Source organism: Dipodomys merriami, unplaced genomic scaffold, assembly GCF_024711535.1.
Source record: "Dipodomys merriami isolate MVZ:Mamm:240054 unplaced genomic scaffold, mDipMer1.0.p SCAF_104, whole genome shotgun sequence".
Lineage (NCBI taxonomy): Eukaryota > Metazoa > Chordata > Mammalia > Rodentia > Heteromyidae > Dipodomys > Dipodomys merriami.
Window position 1 is genome coordinate 2,094,127 of NW_027202316.1, and position 22,807 is coordinate 2,116,933.

The window sequence follows — 22,807 nt, forward strand, 5'->3', positions numbered from 1 at the left end:
AGCCAGTGTGTGGTTTGAGTGGCACTATCTCCACTCCTTGCTGTGTATGTGGCCTTATGATCCACAGTTGTGTTTATCCCACATGCCGGAGTCAATATGTCATGGATAAACATAAACTCAGTCAAAGTAAGTCAAATTCAGCTGCTGCCTGTGAGTTGGTGGCTCACACCTGTAATCCTAGCTACTCAGGAGGCTGAGATCTGAAGATCCCAGTTTGAAGACAATCCTATTGAAGACAATAGGAGATTCTTATCTCCTATTAACCAGCAAAAAGCTGAAAGTAGAGGTATGGCTCAAGTTAGAGCACCAGCTTTAAGCAAAAACACCAAGCAAGAGCTGAAGGCCTTGGATTCAAGCTCCAGTATGATAACAACAACAACAACAACAATAACAACAACCTGACATAGGACTTCCTTAGGTAAGATTAGGAGGTTTTGAGAAAACTGATAATGCTATGAGCTTGTAGCTACTGGAACCCATTATTGCATTAAGAAGGAGGTAGCTGGGTGCCAGTGGCTCATGCCTATAATCTTAGTGACTCAGGAGGCTGAGATCTGAGAATCGCAGTTTGATACTAGTCCAGGCAGGAAAGTCTGTGAGACTCTTATCTCCAATAAACTACTCAGAAAAGCTGGAAGTGGCACTGTGGCTCAAGTGGTAGGGCACTAGCCTTGAGGAAAAGAAGCTCAGGGCCAGAGTCCAGAGTTCAAGCCCAATGACTAGAAAAAAAAGAAGGAAATAGCCAAACCAGGAACACTTGGATAGTTGCAGGTTACACTTTGGGGACAGAGCCAATCAAACTTGAAGAGATGTCAGATTATGGATGGAAGTGATGGGAAATAGAAAACTTATGTTGAATTTTGGCTGAAACTTGGTGTATGGAATCGCCATTCCCTGAGCTGAGAAAAGATAGACAGGAAATTGATGCTAGAGGGAATCAAATTTCCTACTCTTGTCAAGTTTGGTTTGCAATGTCTTTTAGACTCAAATACAGAGACCACTCTGGAAATTTGAGGGAAGAGCAGGGTTTAAATAGATAGATTTGGGGCCATCAGCACTTGGGTAGAAATGAAATCATTGCTTTGGAAGAAATACAGAGATTGGGCCATGCCAACATTTATATCAGTGTAAGAAAGAAGTTCTGACAAATTGAGAAGAGGTTTATAGTGGCTCCTCTGAGCTCTTGGGATAAAAATGCAAACTTCTCTACATATTAAACAATTCATAGTCTGTCCCCTTGGTATCTTTCTTATCCTGTTCTCCTACTTCTTATTTATGTATGTATGTATGTATGTATGTATGTATGTATGTATGTATGTATGTATGTATGTATGTATGTATTATTTTTGTGCTGGTTTGCAGGCTTGAACTCAGAGGTCTGGGTATTGTCCCTGAGCTCTTGTGCTCAAGTAGTGCTTCATCAACTGAGCCACGGTTCCACTTCCTGCTTTTGCCTGTTTAATTGGAGCTAACAGCCTCACAGATTTTATTGCTTAAACTGGATTTGAACCACAATCCTCTGATCCCAGCTTCCTGAGTAGCTAGAATCATGGTATGTGCTACCTGTGCCTACCCCTACCTATCCCTCTTTTTGCACCTACTTATCCCTCTCCTTGAAGCTGTCATTCCAGACACAGAAACCCCTGGTTAGCCCTTGACTTAAGAAGACTCACTTTATTCCCCAACTTCTGAAGTATCTCATCCCATTCCAATACACCTTTGGTGTTACATAGCTTAATGGAAAGTCACATCTTTTCTGACTCTTTTTTGAGGTTGGATTGGGTCACAACTTAGGTGTTTCTCTTGGTATGGTGTGATGAATGCTGGTATACGAGAAAGCTCCCTGGGATAAGGAGGTACATAATTTGCTCACCTTTGTATCTCTGGGATCCAAACCACTAAGTGAGTCCTACTAAGTTCTTAGTGCACAGTCCTGGGTGCCTATCTGACCAATGGCTTTACTTCCCCATTGCTGTTCCAGGCCCCTGCTCCCCAGAAGGCAGCCCTGGAGGGGCCTCTTAGAGCCACCACAGCACGATCACATGGAAGGCTTGCCAAAATCAAGAGGTTGATTCAGTGGGTCTAGGGTGAAACTTCTTGCTTAAGGTCTACGTGGTGAGATTTTTAGCTTAACACCTTTCTCAAGAAAATCCTTTTTTGCCATACACCCACCTGTATCCTCTGTCTACATAGGTCCTCCCCAATACTCAGAAGAAATGGTTCATGTTTGGACTAAGTGAAGGTGTGTGAAGTGAGTCTGACTTTACAGCATGGGACTGGATGAAATGTTGGTAGGTGCTATGGGGGCTTGGGGACCACAGAGAAGTGCTTAAGTGAAATACACCTGGGGTGAAAACTTCTTCAAGTTCCTCCATGTAAAACTGCACTAAAATGAAAGCTCCACCAGGCAAAGCTGGATCAATACTTCTCAGGCTGTCTAGAAGAGCCCCATGTACTAAACATCGTGCCATTTGAGTGGGCTGGCTGGATTTTAACCTGCATTACAAGCCACAGGGTGTTCCACCCTCTACAGCAGCCTCGGTTTCTTCATACACATGACCTGACCAGTTTTGGACAGGTGTTCTCAGGTGCCCTCAGCCAAGGTACAGCTCACCTGGGATAAGCCTTTCAAAGCCTCTGTCCCAGTGCTTTGCCAACATGTCTGCCGGGGACACCTGTTGGAGTCTCTAAAGTTCAAGGATCCAGTGGTTAATGTATTCCCTTGTTCTTGGACACACACCAGTAAGACTTTATAGCAGCTTCCTTGAGAATACCAGGCTCTTTTGGTGGCCAGTTTGCATCCTTGAAAGCCTTCCCCTTCTTCCCATGAGCTCCCTCTGTCCCTAGTTCCTCCTCTTAGGATTCCATTCCCAAGGAAGCTACTGTCATAGAAGCCTTTGTGTCAGCTTTTGGGGAGAGGCAGGCTCTTATAATCCACAGCAAGAAGTTGTGTTGAGAGGCAATGGGTTTGATTCAGGAACCATGAATCACCTGAGTGCATTGCAAAGTCTGACGACAGACTGACACGTGTAATGGAAGGATGGATATAATTGCTTTTTACTAACTACAGCAGAGTGGCTTGAAAGCTTTCAAACAGAACCTCTACGCAAGTTTTGAAAAATGGTTAGAAAAATCCTGCCTTCTTTTGAGATTTGTAACAAATTTACTGAGCAGTGAGAAAAGAAAATCATCCCAAATGCAGAGCAATAAAATATTCACATCCGGCTACATGTGAGGAATATTATTAATAATAAAATATTACTGATATTTACTTGGATCAAAAGTGAAAGGAGTTTCCCACTTAAGTTGTGAATAATAATAATTCTTTATGTTTATATAACTTCAAGCTTCTCAAAACATTTTGAAGATTCAGTTGAATTTCTCAGCCACTATGGGACTTGAATAAGACAGGTGTTAGCTTATTCACCTGCATGATGAAATAATTAAAGGTGAACTAGTGTACTCCCAAGAAGCCCAAAAAGATTCTAAACTAAGAAGTGAAGTAGCTTATTTAAAATTAGCAAAATTAGCCTGGTGTTGGTGGTTCAAGCCTGAAATCTTGGCTACTTAGGGAAACTGAGATCTGAAGACCTGGTTTGAAGACAGTCCATGCAGACAAATCTGAGAGAACTGTATCTCCAATTAACCAGCAAAAAGCCAGAAGTGGAGCCATGGCTCAAGTAGTAGAGCACTAGCCTTGTGTAAAAAAGCCAAGTGAGAGTGTGAGGCTGCGAGTTAAGGCCACAATATTTGCACACACAAACACCCAATCAGAAAACTAGTTGTTGTGTGCCAGAATGAAAATTCAGGTTTTGTATTTCCTAGGCTACCAATCTTTGTAATCTCCCTTCAGGATCACACTGCACTTGGGATCAAGCTCTGGCTTGATGCTCATGTACATTGCAAAGCCACGTGTCTGTTGTATGTAAAGTAGCCTGGATGCAATTGTTTCCCGGGGAATTCAAGGGATTATATCTTGCCCATTCCCCATCCACAAATAATACTGCTGTAGTTCATTACAAGCCATTAAACAGAGTGTTTAGGACTAGTAGGTGGAAGAATATGCTAAGCAAGAAAAACACAACTAAAAATCTAGAGTGAATGCTTGCCTGTCTTGAAAATTAATTTACATAGACTGGAGGTTATCTGGTTGCCTGTGATAACTTGAGCCTTGAGCCAGCTTTGTCAGTATTGTCTTTTCTAACTGGCTTATTTCCATGGCAGCCAGATCTCCCAGCCACAGGACATGCCCTCCTGCTGGCACAGGAGGGCAGAGATCCCACATGGGATGGCCAGATGTCCTCAATTAACCAGAATGACACGGGAGCTCGGCTACTGTCTGTCCAGTGTGTGCAGACATTTTGGAGGGAGTGACCTTCCAGAATAAGGTTCTTGGAGCCCTTTGAAGGGAAGACACTCAAGCCTTTCACCATTTTGGTCTCCCGAGGTTGAGGAATAAATCTTTCTGGCCAGGCTCTGGGGAATACTTGATTGTGTTTATTTGCAAGGAAATGTTTCCAGTTCTATAAAGAGCTTGCCTTTATGCTTAAGAAGAAAGGAATGATACAAGCTTACACATTTTGTAAGACTCCTAAAAGGAGACATTCCTGAAAGTTTGCCACTTGGGCTAGATTACTAAGAGATTCCAGGGAGAGAAGAGGAGAGGGAGACAGGGACAATAGGTAGGGTCCCCAAGGAGACATCATCCTCTGCACATTAGTAGCAGGAAGGAGTTCTCAGGAAGCAAGGAGGGAGCTGGGGACAGTGGCAGAAGTTCCAGGGTATGCCCACAGCGCCATTTCTTTTCTGGGCCTCCACGGGGCCCACAAGACTCTCTTGAAGTAATCATTAACTACTGTTATTCCTTCCAAAGAAGAAATGTGTTTTCTATAAGCCAGTTCTTATGAATAGGGCTGATTACAAAACTGTAAAAGTCAGACATGAATTAGTGTGCAGAGTCCCTCCAGTCCCCAAATGCCACACCAAGGCAGGGCTTTTAAGTGCAATTATAACTTCTGGAACCAGCATAACACGATGTTCTGCATTTGAAATCTGGGAAAGCATCTGCATGAATTTCTTCTTCCATTTGCTATTTACATACTTGTAAAATGTAAAAACCTGCTTTGGCATATGTCAGAAAATAAAAACCTATAAAATTCTTTTCAGAATAATGGAAGTTATATATATAGATATAGCTATATGTATACACACATATATTGCAGTATAAATATTTGTGTCAAAAGTTTGATAAGGTAAAAGCTCCCTTTTGGTGAATAGTCGCTTGTTCTTTCTTAGTATAATACTTGAAATTGCCCAGCAGTTAGAGGAGAAACTATCAATTACTCTAACTTATTAGGAAAATCTTGCCCTAATTAAATGGCAGAGTTAAAACTTGGCCTTTGCCAATCAGATTTTAACATCTTTTAGTGTCCCCATGGGTTCTGAGTGGACCATGGCATTTTCCCATGCTCAAACTCCAATGCCTCCTGCTCCCCTCCAGCTTCTTTACCAATCAGTCTTGGAACTGTGGTGGGTAATATTTTTTTCTATTTTATTTAATACAGAAGGAACACTCATTTGGCTGCTCTTTCTTCAAGGTCTCAGCTTCAAAGACTTTCTCCAGCACACCGACAGTTCAATGTGAGAGCTTCAGGTCTCTGCGCAGGGAAGGGAATTGGATTTTGATCTCCCTCCCCTCCCCTCTTTTTGAATTAGATTTCCAGGCATATACACAAGGACTCTTTACAGAGTCCAAGAGGGTTTTGTCCACCCAGAGATGGGCACGAAGCATTACCGCTTGAATGAATAGCAATGAATGGATGAGTAAACCAGAGATTTCAAAAGCCTGTGTTGAGAAACACCTCCCTGGACCTTCCCACGTAGCTGCTCTCTGAGCACGTGGCCATCATGTGCCACCTCCAGCTAGGGACCTTCTGGGTACCCAGAGAAATCAAATATGGTTCCTGTCTTTAAAAAGCTCCTTTCTTGACATAGAAAGGGTTAAGATGGCAGAGGCTGAGGGCCATCATGGCAGAGTGAGAGAAAACTCCCACAAGCCACCAGAAGAAAGAGGCCTTCCGGAGGAGGGATCTGGCCTTATCTAGGGGCAGAGGCCTTGATCTCCTCTGTTTCTGGGTCCAGGGTCTTTCGTAATAGACAGAGTCAATGTCTACTCACACTATTTTTAAAATAACCTTTCCCTTAATTGCAAGCCCAATACCTGACAGACTCACTGTAGAAACCTGACTGTGCTATTTTCCCCAGCATGTCAGTATTAATGGTGTTGATTGGGTAAAACTTGTGTCCAACCTAATGACTAAACAGCTGCCCTGTGAGATGGTCTGGTGCGAAAGCTCTGTCCATCTGTAATGGTAATGATTAACTCAATAGCATTTCGCCTGTTGAGAATGTTGACTATTGATAATAAGAGTAAAGTGAAGCCAAGAGATACCGAAAGAAGAGAGTGTGGAAGTGCAGAGATCCACTAAGTACACGTGTACACACACACACACACACACACACACACACACACACACACACACACACACGTATATGTCTTTATATCTCCTAGAATAATGTAAAACATAAGAAATGACTAAGATAAACCCAGGGATTATTTTTTCTCTTATAGTTCTTTAACAAAATAAATAATTTTGGGTAACCTCAGCTGTTTTTTTTTTTGTTGTTGTTGTTGTTGTTTAACATTTAACCACATGTCTTCATCAGTGTTCTCAGAGTGATTATGGCCAGTTCTTTCAGGATTCTTTCAGGAAGTACCACAATGATGCAGAGATTGTTTCTGCTAACTTGAGGGCTCCTAGTCCATCTATGGGCTTCTCCCCAATTCTTAGACAAATGAGCAATGTAGGCAGGATAGAGTGGTCTTATTTGTTACAGTATCAGAACTTTGGGACACTAAAGCCTAAACTTAAAATACATGAAGGACTTCTGTTTTTGAAACTGACTAAATACAAAAATGTATATCCTAGTAAATATAACGATTTCTCTTATTTAGAAAAACAAAACGCTAAAGGAACACAGAAAATTTTTCTGAAAATAACAAAGTAAATCATTGAGATCTCCCAAACTAAAATTACCATCTCCAAGTACTTAATCTTGCTGAGGCACTGAATGGTTCTGAAAATTACACTAGATCAAGCCCAAAATGGCCACACCAAATAGTTATGTGGGTGCGTGGGCAGATGGGAAGACACAGACTGAGAGAAAAATCCATCTCTACTTGACTCACAAAATAATGGAATGCCAAACTATCAGCTATAAACCAGAGAAGAACGTAGAAATAAATAAAAACAAAATAAAATGAAACCTTACAATTTTCCCCCTCCATGCACTAAGGTCACAGCAGAAGCTCAACCCAAGTGTGAGCCTCAGCATAATGGGGAGAAGAAAATAAATGGAAAATACATATTTGCTACACAGTCATGTAGCACAAGGCCATCAATAGAGACAGGCCCCAGCAGTGGAATGTCTGATAAAGGAAGGGAAGAATATCCTTCTTGTTACAAAGAGATACCCAAGTAAATTTAGAACTAGGTAGGGAGAATATCAGTCTATAAAATAAACTGAATTACACGCTCTGTAAAAAAGCCTAACACAAAGTAAGTAGGAGGTAGGAGAAGGAACGAAAGGGCAGGACAAAAGGTCACATGGAAGTAATTAGAAATAAATAAATAAATAAAAGAGGCATGTCTATATCCTTTTATTCTCAGGATATAGAATGTTCAGGAAAGAGAAATCAAGGATGACTCAGCAACTGGAGAATCGGGTTATCTTGTACTGAGATGGTAAGGCCAATGGAAAGAATACATCTGAAAAGGATTTGGGTTCATTTGGAAACATGAGTTTGAGGTGTGATTAAATAATGAAAGACACTGGGTAGGTAGTTGGATGTACATGTCTAGGAGATATGGGAGCACATAGGCATGGTTGCTGATAGTGTGAGTACATACAGAAAAGGAGGTCCATGTGCTGATTGAACCTGTCAAGATGGCAGTGTTGGGAACATGTGGAGAACCAGCAAAGGAGACTGAGCTATAGAAGTCAAAGAAAGGTAGGAAAAAACAGGTGCACAGTGTATTCTGGAGTCAAGCAAAGATAGAGTTTCAACTGTGCAAAAGGCTGTCTGTAAGAGGCCTCAGATGAGGATGACAGATGACAGTTAACATGCTGAACAGGTGGCAATTATTGGTTCCTCTGCAAAGAGACTTCAGAAAAGTGGTTGGGATGACAGCCTGAGTGGACCACATTATGGAAGGTTAGAAGAGAGGAACTTGGGGATAGCAAAGGAACATCTCTTTCAAGGAATTCTTCTAGGGGAGGAGAAACAGAAATCATGAAAAGTGAGGTCAAGATGATATATTCTTAAGGAAATGACATCCTGCTTGCATTCTCTGGGGAAATCTAGAGGAGAGGAAATGATTCCCAATTTAGGAGAGACAGGAGAAGACAGCTGGAGAAATGCCTTCGAGTAAGTGATAGATGACAGTTCCTAGGGCACAAGTGAAGAGGAGGGTCTTATCCTCAACCAACCATCTAGGGAAACCATCTCTCTAGGGAAACAAAACCTTCTCAACCCCTTGATGGCTTAGGAGTCCCCTTTGAAATTCAATCTACCATCTTTACCTTTATCGCAGGACCACCTTATGAGACATGAGGTAGGGACCACCGTCATCACCCATCCTTATTTTATTGATAAGGAAAATGAAGGCAAGAGTTGTGGAGATAGCCTAGGTTGAGAGCTAATTCTCCAATCCATTGTAGCAAGTCTATTGGTTTGAGATAAGACAAAAAATGTCACTGTGCAGCCCAAGGGAACCAGAGACTACATGCTAATAGCTAATTTAGATGATCTGTAAAAATAGATGGATATTATATTGTGTTATAAAAGTAAATGCAACACTGGTAAATTTGGGATTCTTCTCGTGAGTATCTTTTTGAGGTTGTGTCGATTTTTCCTGGTGGTAATTGGACCCAGGGGGTTTTAGTGTGCTTTAATACAATACCATTTAATAGAAAGAACTTTTTTGTATATATTTTTATTGTAAAAGTACTGTACAGAGGGATTAAATTACATGTATAAAGTAATGAGGACATTTCCTGTCGAGCATTGTTACTCTTCCTTTGTTTCCCCCCTACTATCCCTTTCCTTCCCACCTCCACAACTCCTCCCTCCCCAGCCCCTGAAGTTGTAAAGATCATTTTCAACATAGTGTCTTCTACATCTCATTGTTGCAATGGTAAACCTATATCCTTATTTCAGCATTTTGTTATTTCCCTTCCCCTCCCCAAATTAGAAAAATGTATATACAAGATGCAGGACACCGGAATCAAATACAGTGAAAACAGGGGTTATACTATGGGGGAAGAACATACAAAAGAAACAAAATAATGACATGGTACATTATAAATACATTAAAAACAACAGTAAGAAAAATAAAACCACTTATATCTCTATCTTAGGGTTCATTTCGCTTAGCATCATCTTACATGGTCATATGTACATAGCTTTTGACCATTTCTGCTTGTCCTAGACATATACTAGTTATTGCAAATAAAGGAAACCATGGGACCTATGTTTCTTTGGGCCTGGCTTACTTCACTTAATATGATTTTTTCCAAGTCCTTCCATTTTCTAACAAATGGGGCAGTGTCATTCTTTCTGATGTATATATAAGTATATATACATATATATGTATATATATCCTACATTTTCTTGATCCATTCATCTTCTGAGGGGCATCTGGGCTGGTTCCATATCTTAGCTATGGTAAATAATGCTGCAATAAACATAGTTGTGCTGGTAGCTTTAGTATAGCCTTGTTTGTGATCGTTTGGGTAAATGCCCCAAAGTGGGATTGCTGGGTCATAGGGGAGCTCTATGTGGAGTCTTTTTTTTGGGAGGGGGGGTCCAGTCATGGGGCCTGAACTCTGCGCCTGGGCTCTGTCCCTCAGCTCTTCAGCTCAAGGCTAGTGCTCTACCACTTGAGCCACAGCGCCACTTCCGGCTTTTTTTCTTTTTGCTTATGTGGTGCTGAGGAGTCAAAGCCAGGGCCTCAGGCATGCAAGGCAAGCGCTCTACCACTGAGCCACCTTCCCAGCCCTATGTGGAGTCTTTTGAGGAACCTCCATACTGCTTTCCAAAGTGGTTGGACAAGTTTACACTCCCACCAACAATTCAGTAGGGTTCTCTTTTGGCCACATCCCCTCCAGCATCTCTTGTTATTAGATTTCTTGAATACAGCCATTCTAACTGGGGTGAGGTGGAATCTCAATGTTGTTTTGATTTGCATTTCTTTTATGGCTAGAGAAGTTGAGCATTTCTTCAGGTGTCTATTGGCCATTCGTAAGTTGTTTCTTTGAGGATTTGTTTTTGGGGGATTTAGTTTTTTGAGTTCTAAGTATATTTTAGATATGAGTCCCTTGTCTGTTGTATGGTTAGTGAAGCTCTCCCAAACTGTGGGCTTTCTATTGATCTTGCTAGCTATGTCCTTTGCCATGCAGAAACTCTGCAGTTTCATGCAATCCAATTTGTTCAAACTCTCTTTAATTTGTTGTGTTTCTGGGTCTTTATTAAGAAAATTTTAGCCTATGCCAAGGAGCTCTAGAGTTTCTCCTATTCCTTCCTGTAATGTTTTCAGGGTGTTTGCTTTTACCTCAAAGTCTTTGATCAATTTGGAGTTGATTCTGGTGCAGAGTGATTTATATAAGGATCTAACTTTACTTTTCTACAGGTGTTTAACCAATTTGGCCATCACCGTTTACTGAAGAGGCTTGTCTTTTTTTCCATTCTATTTTTTAGCTCCCTTATTGAAGATTAGGTGGCTATAGGTCTGCGGGTTCATTTTTGGGTCTTCAGTTCTATTCCATTGCTCTTCAGGTCTGTTCTTGTGCCAGTACCAAGCCGTTTTGATTACTATGGCTTTGTAGTAGAGTTTGAAATTTGGTATTGATATTCTTCCAGCATTGTTCTTTCTGCTAAGGATTATTTTTGCTATTCAGAGTCTTTTATTGTTCCATATGAATTTTTGGGTTGCTTCTTCTATTTCATTGAAGAATGAGGTTGGGATATTGCTAGGTATTGTACTGAATTTGTAGATAGCCTTGGCAGTATTGCCATTTTCATGATGTTAATCCTCCCAATCCAGGAGCTTGGGAGGTTTTCCACTTCCTTAGTTCTGCTTTAATTTCCTCTTTCAGGTTTTTAAAGTTTTCATCATAGGGGTCCTTCACTTCTTTAGTTAAGTTAACTACTAGGTATTTTATTTTTTGTGGGGCTATTAAAAAAGCAGTTGCTGTCCAGATTTTGGCTGCATTCTTCTCAATGTTGGCATACAGAAAAGCCATTGGTTTTTGAGGGTTAATTTTATACCCTGCTACTTTGCCAAAATTTCAGATCATCTCAAGTAATTTGGGAGTGGAGTCTATGGGATTCTTTAAATACAAGATCATGTCATCTGCAAAGTAAAAGAGTTTTACTTCATCTTTCTCTATTTGGATCCCCTTTATGAGAACTTTTGCTGATAATATTCTACTATAACATCACTGAAAAAATGGATATTCTTGCTATAGGCTTTGATTAAGACATAGGAGTTTAAAGTTGAATTTCTGAATACTTTCTTCATGGAAAATCTCAGGGGTAGATGTTGAAAAATCCTCCTGCCAACAGTTGCCTCATTTTCTAAGCTTAAGCAGAAACAAGAGTTTTGAAGAGAAAATAATATTCTCTCATAGTTAGTTAAAATCAAAACTGCATACAAAGAGCCAGCATACGTTACACGAGTACTTACAGGATTTACTTCTTGGAACAGAATAAACTTTTCTTAAAACCTTTATCCCATGGCATGTCTGACAATACTGAAATATAAACAATTTGGCTTCCTTAGGCAACTACTTCTTAACGTATTGTCTAATGGCATTTGAGTCTGTCTGCCCAGCCGCATAGCGTTCAGAACAGTAAAAGCCCTGTGCACCATTAACTTGTTTCTCCCAGCTGGGTACTATTAGCGTGCTCACCTACAAATCTGCCTCACCACCCACAAGCCACCATCCTGCCAGTGTCTGACTCTCCAGTCACCAGGATACCAAGTATGTAAAGCCAAAGGAATCACAAGATAGCTTTTCACGTAATGCTCCAAGGAGAGATACTTGGATCCACAGGCTGTGTCAGATAGCAAGGGTTTGCAGGACAGTGAAGCTGTCAGATGTTTAGGTAGCATTCCTTGTGTACTTTGTCAGATGCAGCACTTTAAGTTAAGTATTGCATTTCATCTTTGTCCCACCATCAAACTTCAGAGATTTTCCTTGAACACTCTCCTCTTTGCTGAAGTGCACATGAGCCTCAAAAAGCAAAAAAAGGTTGTTGCTACGGCTTAAGGTATAGTTCAACTGTTAAACTGGTAGAGAACCTGCTCAGGTACTTGAGAACCCTGAATTCAAACCTTAGTAAAGCCCACAAAAGATTTTTTTCTTCACAGATGCCCATGGCTAATGTTTAAAATTCTACCTACTAAGAGATCTGAAGGAGAATGATTCTAAGACAGCCCAGATGGATTAAACTCCTTAGAGTTCATGTCCAACATAACCAGCAGAGAAGGCATTGCTGGAGGTGTAGCCTGAGTGGTAGAGTGTCAGCCTAGCAAGAATGAAGCTTTGAGTTCAAAACCACAGGGCCAGGATAAAAAAGTTCTTCATAAGACATACACACAGAGAGATAAAAGAGATAGCTAGAAGAGAGAGACAATAAAAGACAGACAGGAGAAACAGAGAGAGAAAGGGGAAGAATTATGCCCAATTATGGGGGAAAGTAGAGAAATAGTCAGGATCGTTCCATGAAGATGCTGTCTAAGGAGAAAACTAATGAGATTTATCAGTGACACATGTGCAAAATAGACTTAAGAAGGAAAAGAAGGGAGATGATACTAAACGGAGCAAATCAGGGTTCAATGATGTCAAGCTTGATATTGGAAGCCAGCTTGGATTACATATATGTGTGTGTATGTGTGCATGTGCATGTGTATAATGTAATATATCATATATGTGCATATGTGCACACAAATGAGTAAAAGAACTAACACCTTACATGAGGATTATATTAGCAATTCCTCAAATCTGTGCTCATGTCTTATTTTCTGGACTATAACAGAATGGCACAGGCTGGGGAAGTTATAAACAACAAAAGTTCTTTAGATCATGGAACTACTGACTGGGAAGTCCAACAAAGCATTGGGAAGGATGGCTTTGTGATACTTAGCAATATGGCAACAGGGTAATTGTCCACAGAAGACAGAAATCAAGAGAGCATCAACTTCACTTTTATAATGGGTTCCTTGGATAACAGCTTTAATCCTTTTCCTGAGGATGGAGATGGGATTGTGTCTCTTAAAGGCCCCAATCCTCCACACTATGCCCCTGGAAATTAAGCTGACAACCAGAGAACTTGGGAGAAAGGCATATTCAAACCATAGGTGTTCCTATGTAGCACCTGAAGAACTGGTATGAGTTGTAGATGCGCCATTTCTCAGAAATCAATGAAGTCCCAAAGTATGTTAGGTAATTATGAATTAAATAGTCAAGAGGGGAAAAACCAACCTTCAAGAAACAATGGATTGTACAGTCAAAATTGTATCCAATGGAGGCAAGCAAATTCAGGCAATTGGAATGTGCATAGTGCATTCTCATTCACCACCTGTTACCTCTTCAGGAGTAGAGAATTTCTTTCCACAGGCTGCCATAGTGAAATCTCTGTCTCATCTCAATCTTGCTTCTCTTTAAATCTATCTGGGATGCCTTTCTCCTAGAGACTGAAAAGGAGCCATGCCAGCTGAATTCAGTGGCAAAAGCTATAGCTTCATCAGAGCTGCCAAACTCCCAGCAGAAAAGGCCTTTTTAACGACTATTCACTCAGGGCATGTGGACTGTGATAGTTACCATTAGCCAGCATTTCTAATACTAATGAGGGTTTTTGTTGTTGTGTTTTTTTGTTTTTGTTGTTTATTTTTCAGACCGAGCTGCTTAAATGCTCCTTTTGGTTTTTGTGAGCCTTTTGTTTTTTTTCAGCCTTACTAGTATATACTTAAAACTGGAAGAAACCAATATGGTCACAGTAGCTGGAGTATGGGAGAGATGAGATCCTTCCAGTCTAGTGAGGCATTGGCAGGCTTCCCTTGGTACATTGTACATTCGTGGCTCCTGCATCTTCCTACTGAGTCAGAGACTATAGATTATTACCACCTCACCTGCTGTGAACAACTCAGGACCAATGCAGGCTCCAGTTCTTGGTTAGAGACCTTTCCTTTCTAGCCAGGCTGCACTTCCTGATATTTTCCTGCATAACACATGCAGCTGGCTGAAGACCACTTGCAATAGCTTTTGGTTAGAGTATAGTATTACAGTCTTGGCTACCTGTAAGTATTATATCATTGGGGAAGAGATAAAGGACGAGACTGGATCAAACACAAGGAACATGCCTAGATTCCCACAGCTACCAAGTCCTGCTGCCTTTTTCTCAAAAAGATGTCCCACTCATTTTGTTTATTTATCTCCACTGCTACAACCCTAGCCCAAGTTATTACCTATTTTAACCTGTCCTGGCCACTATAATAAAGAACCATAGGGATATCATAGTTTTAGAAGCTAGAAGGCCAAGGCTGCAGTCACAAACTACATGGTTGGAAGCTGGGAAGGGTTTTCTTCTGGGATGCAGACAAGGCTTTCAGAGGATGGGAAGAGGCTGTGTGAGCTCTCTGGGGTCTATTTTTTTTTAATGAGGCTGATAATGACCTTGGAGAGGGCTCCATCCTCCTAGTCACTTCCCAAAATCTTGGAGTCATGATGCCATCATGTAGAGGATTAGAATTTCAAACTATGAATAAGCAGGGAAGGGAGAATACAAGCCCACAATACAATGTCTGTGATAGTTCTACCATTCTCCATTGGCCTGTCTCTCTCCTTATCAGTACATTTGACTTTTCCTCTGGAGCGCTTCTGTCTAGCCTCTGCATATCAGTTAGAGGGTTCATTCTAACATACAAATCTGATTTCATTCCTCTGTGTGGAGTTAAGAGTGAACATGACCCAGCAAGCCTTCCCCAATCTGACGTTAGCCAATCTCTAGCCTTGTATTGTGTACCAGCCCCATATACAAACCTGCCTCCACTTCCTAAACGTTAGAACCCACCCACGGAGGCTCTTTGTCCATCTTTGCTAAAAGCTCTAACATCCCTTCCTCATTCCCTAGACTTTCTCTTTCTTGCTTACCTTCTCCTTGTCTCTACCACAGTTTATATTTTATTGTTTTGCCTTCTTCATCTTCCATCTCTCTTACTTGAATATAAACTCCAAAAGAGTAAGCTTTTTTCCTTTTATATATATATTGGCTGTTGGTTCATACCTAGCATGAAGACTACTTGGCATATTGGGAATCTTTATTTATTTACTTATTTTTACCCAGAAAAAAAAAATAAGTGACTAGTTTACTTAGAATTAAATGAGGGCATGGGATATGATACAGTACAAGTAAGGCACTCAAGATGGATAAAATAGCACTAGTCACAAAAAATTAAACTCATAAAATTCAAGGCAAAAGAAAAAGCAATTCGATCATTCTAAAGTAAGATGTTTCAGACACAGTATTAAAAATTCTACCCCAAACCCAAACTCCCAAACATTGGACATATTTGAAAAAATATTCTTTGTTGAGACAATGTAAAGTCCTGTTGACCTATTTTGTGATCTATGCAATAGTAAAAACAGATTTAAACAATGTATTTCTATACTATAAGGCAAATTCCTGTAGCCTCTTTATAGCATTTCCAAAGAAAGTAAATTCATTACAAAAAGCTTTAGAAGAAGCAGTGTAGGGGAGGGGCATAAGAGTGCAAGTCTGTCATCTGTCCTTGCCACATCTCCCTGTTACATCTTCCTGATTAAATTTTTATATTGTGTTGTTTATTATATTTTTAGTTTAATTGCAATTCAATTAATGGTTTTCTAAAAAAATAATTAATAGTGCTTTGAAACATTCATGCCTATCTGTTTGCCTAATAGGTCAGAAACTGTGCTTGCTGTGCTCAGAGCCAGTGAATGGATGGATAGATGCATGTGCTTCTTTTCAAGCAGCTGTGGATGTAGCATCTAGGAAATGTAGCCTGGAACAGAGAAGGTGAAGAGGTTGCACTTGGTATAGAGATTTCTGTTACTGCTTTACCCACAAGGCAGAGAAAATAACCATGAAAGAAAGTCTATAATTACTTTCCCTTCCCCCAAAGTATTAGATCTTCTTAGGATCTTCTGAGAGAAGGCTCGAGTCTTCTCTGGAATTGCTCAAGTTGCCTGTTCAGGTGTCACATGAATCTAAGGAGAGATGGCCTTGCAAGATCGTCATTAACCCTGGATGGCTGAACAACATTCATGAATGTGCTTTAAGTAATAATATCTCTAAAAGCCTGGCACCTTTTGTTCACAGTTGTAATCTTTGTTACTTAATAGGCTAAGATTGGGAGGAGCATGGTCCAAGGCTTCTTGACCAAGGGCTAGATGCATTGGTGTGCCCTGTTATGGTAACTACAAAGGTAAATTTAACAAAGGCCAGACATATGCATGCAAGAATAGAGACCCTATCTCAACAATAACCAGCAAAGAACAGGACTGAAAGTTTAACTCATCAGTAAGAGTATGTGCCTTGCAAGTGCAAGGCTCTCAGCTCAAACCCTCGTGCTACCCAAAAAATGCCACCCCCAAACTAAAAAATTGCTCTGAGCTGGGTGCTAATGCCTGTAATCCTAGCTGCTCAGGAGGCTGAGATCAGAGGATTGCAGTTCAAAGCCAGCCCAAGCAGGAAAGTCCATGAAACTCTTATCTCCAATAAATCACCAGAAAACCGGAAATGGCACTGTGATTCATTTGGTAGAGCACTAGCCTTGAGCTGAAGCTGCGGGATAGCACCCAGGCCCAGAGTTCAAGCCCCATAACTGACAAAAATTGCTCTGAAATCAAAACAAAAGAGAAGACATTTTGTAAGAAAATATGACAACAGCCACGGATATACCTGCGATCTTAGCTACTCAGGAGGCTGAGATTTGAGGATCATAGTTCAAAGAAAGCTTTGACACAAAGGTCTATGAGACTCATCTCCAATTAAGAACTAAAAATTCAGAAGTAGAGCTGTGGCTTAAGTAGTAGAATGCCCAGCTTGAGGGAAAAAGCCAAGTGAGTGTGTGAAGCCTGGAGTTCAAGCTCCAGAACTGGCGCGCGCACACACACACACACACACACACACACACACACACACACACACACACACACACACACACATACACACATACAAAGAAAAGGAAAAGGTCTTGGACTGGTGGGGATGAAGGGAGTCTTCCCTCTTCTAATTATCCAGTGTTTGCTCTAATATACCACTGAAAGTGTTCTACTTTCCTGAGTGCCAGATAGGGGGAACTTGTGAAGAAGGATGTATTTGTTAATAACCATGCAGCCTTTTGGTCATCAGCTTTGACTTCCCACCTTGTTTTATCCATGTATGGCTGCTATCAGGATGGTGGGGGGAAGAGTGGTGGTAACTCCCATTGAACACAGCCTTGACAATATCACATGGTGGAAAATCCACCCATACTGGGACTGGCTCAAAAGCAAAGTGCTGGTTACTTCTCCAGGGTTAAAAATGTCAAGTGGAAGAACATGGTACCTCTGCAATTTTCCCAGCAAGGAGTCACCACAAATTCCTCAAGCATTTTTAACTAGAAATGGATTATGCTGACATTTTCCTTTCCATTGTTTTCATGAGTTTGGAATATTGAAGCCAATTTTGCTGGGGATAATGGAAGCAGACTTGGGAAACACTTTATTACTATTATTTATTTATTGTTGGTTGTGAGGCCTGAATTCTGGGTCTGGGGGCTGTCCCTTACCTCTTTAGCTCAAGGCTCTACCACCTGAGCCACAGCACCACTTCCAGCTTTTACTGCTTATGTGGTTTGAGGAATCGAATCCAGGGCCTCATGCATACAAGGCAAGTTCTCTACCACTGAGCCACCTTCCCAGCCCCTATTATTATTTTTTAATCTAGTTCTGATTTATCTTTTGATGTAGGGCTAACAATATAATATAATGAAATAGGCAAATGGGATTGTCCAAGATTTTGTGGATTGTCTCTAAAAACATTTATACTTCAAACTGTTTCTTTAAGTATAATATTTGCCTTTTAATGGCCCAGCCTCTGGCAAAAGTTTCCCGGTTAAATATTTACCCATAATTTAGGTTTGGGCAATAATGTGTGATAAGCACCACCACATTTGAATATGGTGATCATTTTATTTTTGATCATTGTCTACTGGCACATATCATGAAGTCATCTTTGTTATTTCAATGAACAAATGAATAAGAATCATAAGAAGGGCCAGAAGTTGGTGGCTCATACCTGTAATCCTATCTACACAGGAGGCTAAGACCTGAGAATTGGGGTTTGAAGCCATCCTGGGCAGGAAAGTCCTTAAGATTTATCTCTAATTAACCACTAGAGAACCAGAAGTTGTGCTGTGGCTCAAAGTGGTAGAGTGCTAGCTTGAGTAAAAGAGCTCAGGGACAGTGCCCCGGTCCTGAATTCAAGCCCCACCACAGGAAGAAATAATCACAAGAAGGACCATTATACTTCAATCATAAGAAATAGCTTCAGACAGAACATAATATGTCAGGCACTACAGCAAATATGCTCTACAGCAACCAATTTCATTAGAATGTTGGCTATATGAAGAATGGGCTACTATTATCAATCTCATTTTCAAGAGTCTTGGTGGCTTAGAAACTTGTCCAGGGTTCCCTGACCACCCAGAAGTGGAGCCAGATGTGAAGCCAGAGGCTGGTGCCTCAAACTTGGAATCCTAACTATTTGGAGGTGGAGAATAGAAACGTGAAGGTTAGCAGAGGCAGAAAAGTTCAACAGATCCCTTCTCAATCCATCATTATCCCCAGTGATTCTTATCTGTTATCCCAACTAACATGGGAGGCTGAGATTAAGAGAATGATGGTGCCAGGCTAGCCCAGGGTAGCTCTCACAAGATTGGGTTGTTACAATGCAAGTACATCCCAAGCTCATTTGGTCCATGGTCTTTCCTGCTTTACCACAGAGCCGGATCAAACCTTGACCTGATTGATTTCTAGTTCATACCATGCTGTCTGTGCCTTTCATTCACCAGAATGGAAAGCCAATTAAGCCTCTTTTCTTTTTTTTTTGATTTCACACTTATTTGTAACAAAATATGCATATCGGAAAAAATGATCGTTCTACATCAACCGCTTAGCAGCACTAAGGGCAAACATCATCCTTATTCATACACAGAACTCTTGGCCTCTTGTGTCTTTGTCCATAGGACAGAAGACCATAGCTGCTAAGCCTCTTTTCTTTTTAAAGCTCCAAGCCTCAATTGTTTAATTGCAGTAACAGAAAACTGACTAAAATAGTGGCCTTTCAACTGGTACTGTTTCCCAACATCAATAATAGAATAATCGGACACACTTTTTCATATTTCAGACTACTTATACCAACAGCTTCTCTAATTCTGAAATGTTCCCTAATCCATTTTTTAATTTTAAATTTATTTTATTTATGGAGTACTGAGAAATTGAACCTAGGGCCTCATGCATGCTAGTCAAGCACTCCACCTCTAAGCCACATTCCCAGCCCACCCAGATCCTTCCCCCCCCCAATCAAATCCTGTTTTTTGAGGGCTGCCAGTGATGGTGATTTGAGGAATCCTATTATTGTACTTCCTCTGCTCTGAGTTTCTCAGTCACCTGTGGCTGCAAACCATTGTCATCTTTTAGTTCTCTAGAGAGCTCCCTGGGCAAACTTTGTGTCACAAATAGAATCCCTAGTTCTTTGAAACCAGGTGAAACCAAAACCCCAAAGCACATTTTGAAAACCACAGAATAGATTGATCTCTCTTGGTTCTACTACCTCATAGGATTTCACATTTAAAAAGTACTTTAGACTATATTAATCAATATCTAGTAATGCCCAGGCCTAGTGTGTTATAGAATACAAATGAATTACAATTGAGTCTTTATGCAGCTGGTACTTAACTCAAGGAAAAATATAACTAAATACATGTTCATTTTTAAAGTTTTCTTCCGATCTGTACAATCAAAAAGTTCTCCAATCACCTTTGAGATGTGTTTAATTGGCATGTATTTGGCAGTGACAGAATATGCAATTAATCATGGCTTGAGTGAGACAGGATTTATTTCACAAGGAAGGATGTCTGGGGAGAGTTTGTTTCCAGAATTGGTAAATTCAGGAGTTTAAAAATTGAATTGGATTCTTTTTGGTGGCCTGTCCTTCCTCTCAGAGTTTTGTGGCAGCTACAACTTGTCCACAAACTCTGTCCTCACAGACCAGGTCAATGGGACAAAGAAACCCATACCTATTGAGTGAAGAAAATGTTGCTGAATTTTCCCTACAAAGAAACTTGGAGATCACATGCACTTGCTCAAACCAACCACTAGTGAGAAAGAAGAAAACCACATCATCTCACATCTTGGTAAGCAAGTTACTTCTCTCTCTATTAGAATAAATTCAGTTTCCCTAATGAAGCTTGTTGAGGTTGGTTTAGGAAATGTGAGAAGGAAGGGAAAGCAACGGAGGGGGTGATTTTGATCAATGCATCTTGTATGCATACGTGGACATGTGAAACTGCAACCCACATGTACAACTCATTGATGCTGATTTGAAAAATATGGGGAAAATAATCAACTGAGGTCCCATCAGGAAAGAAAACCAGAGCCGGGCACTGTTGACTTATACCTGTAATCCTAGCTATGCAGGATGTTGAGAACTGTGGATTGTGGTTTGAAGCCAGCTCAGGCAGACAAATCTGTGTGATTCTTATCTTCAGTTAACCAGCAAAATGTGGAAGAGATGTGGCTCAAGTGGTAAAGTGCCAGCCTTTACCTTTAGCAAAAAAAGAAAGAAAGAAAGAAGAAAGAAAGAAAGAAAGAAAGAAAGAAAGAAAGAAAGAAAGAAAGAAAGAAAGAAAGAAAGAAAGAGACAGAGAAAGATAGAAAAGCTAAGGAAGAGCAAGAGGTCCTGAGTTTATACCTCAATAGTAGCACAAAAGAAAAATAAAAAGAAAGAAGAGGAAAAGCAAGATAAGAAAGGGAAAGGAAGGGAAGGGAAATAGGGCTTTGGGATGGCAAACAATTCTTGCTCCAGGCATCACTGGGAAAATGTAACTTAATAGATGGCAAAAAGTATTTTCACAAAACTTCTCACAAAGGAGAAAGATGATGATCTGTGTGAGTGAACTGAGGGACACATGGATTACATTTCCATTAAAATATACACAGGTTAGGCTGTGTGTGTGTGTGTGTGTGTGTGTGTGTGTGTGTGTGTGTGTGTGTGTGTGTGTGTGTGTGTGTGTGTGTGTGTGTGTGTGTGTGTGTGTGTGTGTGTGTGTGTATTTGGGGGGGGTATTCGTGGGAAAACATGTTCCAACTTTTAGCAAACAAACTTTTGGGAAGAAAATATCATCTCAGAAATTTGACAGTCAAATACACAGTGAGAGTTACCCACCCAGAATTCAATCTTAAATGTGGTTTGCTGAGTTCGAAGAGCCTTGTGGTAGAATCTCTGGAACACAGTATCTCAGAGTGCCTACAGCTTCTTGAGTGTTAAACAACCCATGGTACAGGCCCAGAAACAGAAGGTCCGCGCTGACACACAGATACAGCCCTGGGCTGTAATTCCTGGTAATTCCTCTATCAGTCCCTGTACCCATTTATTCATAAACACAGATTTCTTTTTACATTCTCCAAATAGTGACAAGTACTGTATTGTGTGCTAACAATCCCAAGTTAACCAAATCAGAACCCTGGCCTTCATAACACCGTGTGCATAGAGAAAAAGTTTCCTGAAAGCGATAGCTAATTGCTGTAACAAAACATCTCCACCTGTAATGAAGCCTGCTGAGCCTGCCTTGTGGTTTGGAGTATAGCAGTGTGTTTAAAACCATAATACAAACACATGAGATGCGATGGGATAGAAACCCCAAACACAGGTTTCCAAGGCATTTGCCTCCTTAATATTCCAATCCACATGTATGGGAAAGGAAATTTAATCCATATGTTTCTGAATCATTCATACTTAAATCATCATAATTTGTTTGGTAAGAGCTGTTAAGATCCAAGAGGCCTTGAGGGAGGTGGGGGGGTGCATTTTTGTCAACAGGAAGTTGGTTGAACCAAGAGTGAGAGTTCAATAGCAAAGAGGTAGAGAAGGCTAAGATGCCATGAAATTCAAATAGCCCGTGAGCTTGGCATAGCCGGCTCAAGCTCAAACACTTTGTGGTGGTCCAATCACATGCCTGTCACCTAAGTTATGGCTCTCCATCAAAAATGCTACCAAGAGCCATTTGAATTATATGTGCCTCAATTACAACTTCTTTGTATGTTCTTCTGATGCAATAATACAAAGGCAAAGGGAATCTAAAGTGCTACTTTAATCCCAAACCATCCAACAGCCTTTTTTGAACATTGGAAAACTCATCTTTTTCCTGCTTATGAATGCTCCCCTACCTCCCCCCCCCTCGCCCAAACAACTGTTACAAAGTTTTCTTTGGGATTTAACTAAGATTCCTAGGGATTTAAGATACTGGCTGCCAGATTGTTAAAATGTATTAATGTTTATAGTGATTATGATTACGAGAACTAATAATAAATACTTACATATACCTGGAACGCAGCCCAAATCCTACTGTTTCACAAGCAAAACAGAATGTAAAACTCT